The sequence below is a fragment of the Orbicella faveolata genome, unplaced genomic scaffold (genome assembly GCF_042242905.1).
Source record: "Orbicella faveolata isolate gen_17 unplaced genomic scaffold, um_ofav_v1 contig_3, whole genome shotgun sequence".
NCBI lineage: Eukaryota > Metazoa > Cnidaria > Anthozoa > Scleractinia > Merulinidae > Orbicella > Orbicella faveolata.
In genome coordinates this window covers 8,985,001-8,990,851 of record NW_028301558.1, presented here as the reverse complement: position 1 = coordinate 8,990,851, position 5,851 = coordinate 8,985,001, and the positions used below count along the sequence as shown (strand labels likewise).

The 5,851-nt window shown below is 40.4% G+C and overlaps 1 protein-coding gene across 1 annotated transcript in view; it reads left to right on the top strand.

Annotated features, from left to right (window-relative positions):
- LOC149106276 (beta-1,3-galactosyltransferase 5-like) overlaps positions 1–5,851 on the top strand; it is a 42,930-nt gene that overhangs the window by 22,454 nt on the left and 14,625 nt on the right. The window contains exon 2 of the mRNA XM_089297490.1: positions 3,359–3,433. The gene's annotated coding sequence lies outside the window, so the exon portion shown is untranslated. The remainder of the gene's footprint in view (positions 1–3,358; positions 3,434–5,851) is intronic.

Sequence of the window (5,851 nt, the reverse complement as noted above, 5' to 3'; positions counted from 1 at the left end):
CAGCTGTCAGTTATTTATATAAGTTGATACAATGCACATATAAGATAGGGAAATAGAAATCGAAAAGCTTCAAGTGACTGAGCAAACAAAACAAACTAGTGGGTTTCATTAAAGAATAGATTACTGCCAGTCTGAACTGTTGAATGCCATTTCAGCGTCAAAAGAAGTGAAACTTGACCACATCCCACAAGTGGAAGCGGTTTCATCTAAAGAAATACAGTTGTTTGGGCATTTTAAAATGTTTAGTTACATGTGCGTACATGTACAAGAAAAAGGTCTTGAAAATTTGCATATACCCGATGTAAACAAAAAACTTCAAGCAATGAAAAATTCTCAATGAACCGAAGATATTGAGCGGTCTTGAATATTTTCAGTATTTCCAGCGTTCGCTGCGGCCAACAAATCACAATATTTTTTATTTCTACTCCCTTCGCACACGCCATCATTATATACATGTAGGCCTAAACAATCTTTTATAAATGGCAGAGAAGTATCTTGTGAATGAAATGAACAAATGTGTCATTTTGACAGCGAACGACAGGTACAAAAAAAATTATTTCACCCGTTCCAAAAGGCGTAGAAAGTCAGAAAGGTGATAGAAACGCCAAAGAAGCCAGTCTTTAAAGACAAAATTCTTATCAAAGTTTCTTTGACGCGTTGCGAATTATAATCTAAAGTAAACAAGCAACATGTCGGCGCAAAGTGAGTGTGAATAAAACGGTCCCGACTTACATGTACTTCTACCATTTCATTCAAATTACACTTTAAATCCAACCAGTCTTCAAACCCCTTGTAAAAGGTTCATAAAGAACCGATCTTCTGCTTTGCCTGGATACCCATCGTTGTTTTTGACAGTTCTGAAGCTTAAACAACACGATCCACGCTTCGTCAGCACGAGTCAGCAAACTGCACATTACTCCACACGAAACGACTCCCCTGTACCGCTATTCTTTACGAACACTGTTTGAGTATTGAAAACCCATTTAAGGGACGTCAAACTCACCAATAAAGAGAAGTGTCAAGGATATTTTCGACCTTAAAACCGTAACTATGTTAAAACGAAGCAAAATACCGATCCTTTAGTCGACCTCAGCGAACTGATCGATCGAAGGACAGCACAGCCTGATGGTGATGACCACTGACCGGTCACTGTGACGTCAAAAAACGTATTTCTGCGGTGTCTATTTCATTCTGTGCTATTAACCGTACCATTGAAGCAACAAGATACAAGAACAATATGGAGAATAATGCAGTGTGCCGCGGTAACCAGCACTGTCTTTAATTACAGACACAAATACAAGCAAATATAACACTCCCCGGGGGTTGGATACCCCAGCTCGTGCAACAAAAAAATGATAAAGGCTAGCAAAAACATAGACTAAGAAAGAAGAAAATACGAAAATTGAAGCAATACAAGGCAAGCCGAGCGAGTATCCACCGCAGCGGACACTCGGAGGCCAGAAAAAACCTCACCAAGATTGGCGCAGGAAATCTGGGTAGGAACCAAAGTACGCTACGGCTGCCGGCCCCTCCTACTGGACCCCTAATAACGAACTAAATGTTCATCGACCGAGTAATCTCAATAAGCTCTTGTGATACAGATTCAAGGTAACGAAACTTGGACCTCGGATTCTTCCAGCCAACATGCCGGTCTTTCATTGAAGAATCCGAGAAGAGACTTGAATCCCGGATCGTTAGCCCCGCCGATTCTAATATTATGTGTACCATACAAACTTGCATCAGAAACAAAGGGCGAAATGTAGAACTTAAGAGGCCCTGCGCCTAAGAAACGACCGATGATTTCCGGCTAAAAAATAAAAATAAATCGGCCGATTTTTATCTCCCGAGCAGAGGTTACCGAATACTATTTAAAAATGAATTTCTTTTGTTTCAGTTTCGCTTTAAACCAAAAATATCGAGCCGCAAACTTTTTCCGTCTGATAGCAGCAAAATCAGGCCGAAAATAAGTCCCCGCAAAAAAACTGTTCAGAAATTACTATCGCAACGCAAAATAATGAGAAAACTACACAGCGTTGAAGCAAAAGGCCTTTTAATGCAATATCATTCGATAAACATTAAAAAACTGCCGAAGAGATTAACAAATAAAGTTTCAAATATTGCATACTAAATTAGATGGAGCGTTGGAGCTGATTTTAAAATAATTATTTCTCAAAAGTTCAACGCTTTTGAAAGCAATCACAGTGATGAATCAGACATTGGAGGGATATACATCACGTTTCTGGAAAAACGTTTCTCGGCCAAAGTATATTGACTTTGTACAAAGCGTTCAAAGTTACCGTGTTTACCGTTATCCTGCTACTTCGGCGAAACACTTCTCTTTTGCCAATACGGCCGTGGATAGCGTGGTAAACGCCACTTTAAACCTTGCTAGGCATTCAAAAACCATCCTAAGTAGAAGGACGTAGAATTAAAAGAGAAAGGAAGATGAAAAATACGCAGAAAAAGAAAATAACTCGAAATTACCATCTGGTAACGAAAGTTGAATCTGGAAAATGTCGTGGCGTGACAGCGGCCATTGACGTCATTTGTATAAATAGAGGCGGAATCCAAACGAATGCACAAATAGAAAAACAATTTTTCCCGGCCAGAAAACGTTTAGTGGAACAATGTTACGTTATTTTTCACAAATGATGGTCACTGGAAAAGAAAAACTTCCCCAACCGCCACACCGTTTTGGCCGCAGCGTGATCTGAGCTGGGGTCACGACTGGATCCCTAGCCGCTGACCGCCCGAAGGACATTGCAGACTCGTTTTCCCACGCTCTTGCGACTTGACGTAGTTCATATCTTCCCCTGAGGAGTGAAATGATGTGAAGTATATATGAAATAATTCATATTTGAACTGCAGTTGTGGATGAAAGTGAAGAATGATCATCGCAGTAAATTTTCCAATTTAAGAGACTGGAAAGAAGAAGCCTGAAAAAAACAGGGCTTCAACGGGATTCGAACCCGTGACCTCCGCGATACCGGTGTGATGCTCTACCAACTGAGCTATGAAGCCACACATTGGGAGCGAGGTCAATTAATTGAGTTCATATCTTCCCGTGAGGAGTGAAATGATATGAAGCACATATGAAATAATTCATATTTGAACTGCAGTTGTAGATGAAACTGAAGAATGATGAATGACACAGCGCTGGTAACACGCCGAGAGAATGAACCCATACTAAACACTCGCTTAAATACAAATACCACGGAAAACCCAAGGGACTACATGTACGGATTCCAAACGCACAGCATACAAATATATGCTAAACTGCGTATCGCACATATTATGCTATACGGATGAACAATAATGACATCTTCTCATCTAGTTCTCCATCTTTTCCTCCCGATAGCTATAGAGGGCTGCTCTGTTATCGACGCGGAGATTGATTTCGAAGAAATATTACTAAAGGGAAACTCCTAGTACGGTAGGTCGCTTTTGTAACCACACGAATTTAGAATGCTAACACTTACGGTAAGAGACTTTGCGAGACGGCAAGACAAGCGTTTTTCTCTGAGAGCCCGAGACATTTTGGTTTTTTTAGGTTGAGAAACCGAGACTTCAAAGTGTTTTAAGTGCGAGCGCGAGACGTTCAGGCTCTTAAAATTCGAGCCCCAGATTTAGTTGAGAGCTAGAATGAACTCGTACAGCCTTCTAGCGTGCTTCTTCGACCTGGCTGGAACTGTTGCCTCATTGAAATTCAATATCAACGGTCATTTCGCCCCATGGTCATTTCACCCCCAGTCACTTCGCCCCAACAAAAAGTCATTTCGTCCCATAATCGAAGTCACTTCGCCCCATACAAAAGTTACTTCGCCCCATACAGAAGTTACTTCGCTCCATGTAAGAAATTAGTGAAATTTGTCGTGAACTTTTCGTTTTGATGTTGGAGTTGGACTGATTTTGAACTTAAGTCTTATGTCAGTTCAGATTATTAACTACTGCAGCTTCCAGTCGCGTTCGCTTAAATACGTTTGGTAACACTAAATATCATTTCGTTAGATTACTTTCCTTATCACGAATTCTTATACGTTGTAATCCCTCAAAATACACTAAATATCACTTCGTTCGATTACTTTCCTCAACACGAATTCTTATCCGTTTTTATCCCTCAAATCCCCGTTAATGCACGGAAACTTGAACTGTTCTTGTTAATTCTTATCGTTATCGGCCTCTAGTTTTGCTTACTCGAGAGAAACGACATTCGGTAAATGTCGTCTCGCTTTTACCGCGCGTAATTGGTTGAAAACTTGCCATGACAACGCAGCCATGGCAGCGCAGCAATGACGTACACTTCAAATTTCAGGACTTTAGAGCGATGAAACACTACTAATCTTTTGCTTTGTTCTTGTTCTTTTACTTTAAACAATAATTTTAGAAAAGGGAGCTTTTAGAAAAGATTACGAGTTTGAATAAAAATAAGTTTGCATAAATTATTCGGCTTTTTCTATGATTTTTTCTTTTTATCAACGGAATTGTCACGTTTTTATTTTTTTTTTCTGTATGCTATGTATTGCATTGTTGATCATTGCTTTTATTTTATTTGGTGGCTCCTAAAGGAGCCGTTTGTTTTTTTGTTTGTTTGGTTTATCCGCCTAATCCCTCGGTGCATTCAGGTAAGAGCAGGCTTTCAGCAACCGCTTGGCTGACCGTTCGTTGGCCTCGTATTCGTCCCACAAGTTGAACAGTTTGGTCTGGAGGTCGCGGTACTTGCATGGAGGGAAGTAACTTCTGTATGGAGCGAAGTAACTCTTGTATGGAGCGAAGTGACTTCAATTATGAGGCGAAGTGACTTTTGGTTGGGGCGAAATGACCGGATACCGACGAGGAGGCGTCATTTCTAAAATCAGATACACAAACAAATTGGGACTTCGAGACGTACCCTTAGCCTTACGAAAACTCGAGACTTTGAGTCTGCGAGATGCACATAACCGCTAAAAAACAAGACTGCGAGACCCGTGAAATTCGACTAAAATTTTGCGAGACCCAGAGATTTTGAAGGACCATTCGCCACCCCTGTAACTGATTGCTGTCTTAATTTCTCTGGAGTAGCACCAAGCGAGTGGCAGAGAATAATTCGGCCCTGAAGCCGGTTTGATACGCAAAATTCAAGCATTAAGACTACCTTATATAATATATTTTGACACAGAAAACCAGTCTGCGACCAAGTGTCTACAAAGAAAACTTGGCGAGGTCACTCCGACCCTAAAAAAAGATTGCAGCCTACTAAAAACCAACTATCGGCCGATAACGATTTTACTAGCTTTCTCGAAGTTTTTCGAAAAAATTGTTCATTGCCGAATAAGCCCGTATTTTGAAGAAATTTATCACAAATATGTGTTTGCCTATAGGAAATGTCACGGCTGCGACTCAGCGCTTCTTAGTTTAACCGAACAATGGAAAAAAGAAATTGATAACAACAAATTGATTGGTCTGATCTCTATGGACTTGTCCAAGGCGTTCGACACCTTACCTCACGGACTGATTGTTTTGGAATTAAAGGAATATGGAGCAGACGAAGCAAAAACTACCCTGATAAAAGTTACTTATCAAATCAATTCCAAAGAGTCAGACTGGGGGACACACTTTCGAATTGGCAATCTATATGTAATGGTGTACCACAGGGATCTATCCTCGGCCCCTTATTATTTAACATCTTTATGAACGATCTTTCATATGTTATTGAGAAGAGCTTTCTGTCCACTTACGCTGACGACACTCAAATCTTTTACGCTGACAATGAACTCTCCAAAGTTGAAGGAACAATCAACAATGATCTTATCAGTGTTGATATATGGTTTGCGCGAAATGGTATCGAGAGAAACAGTTCAAAATACCAGACGAT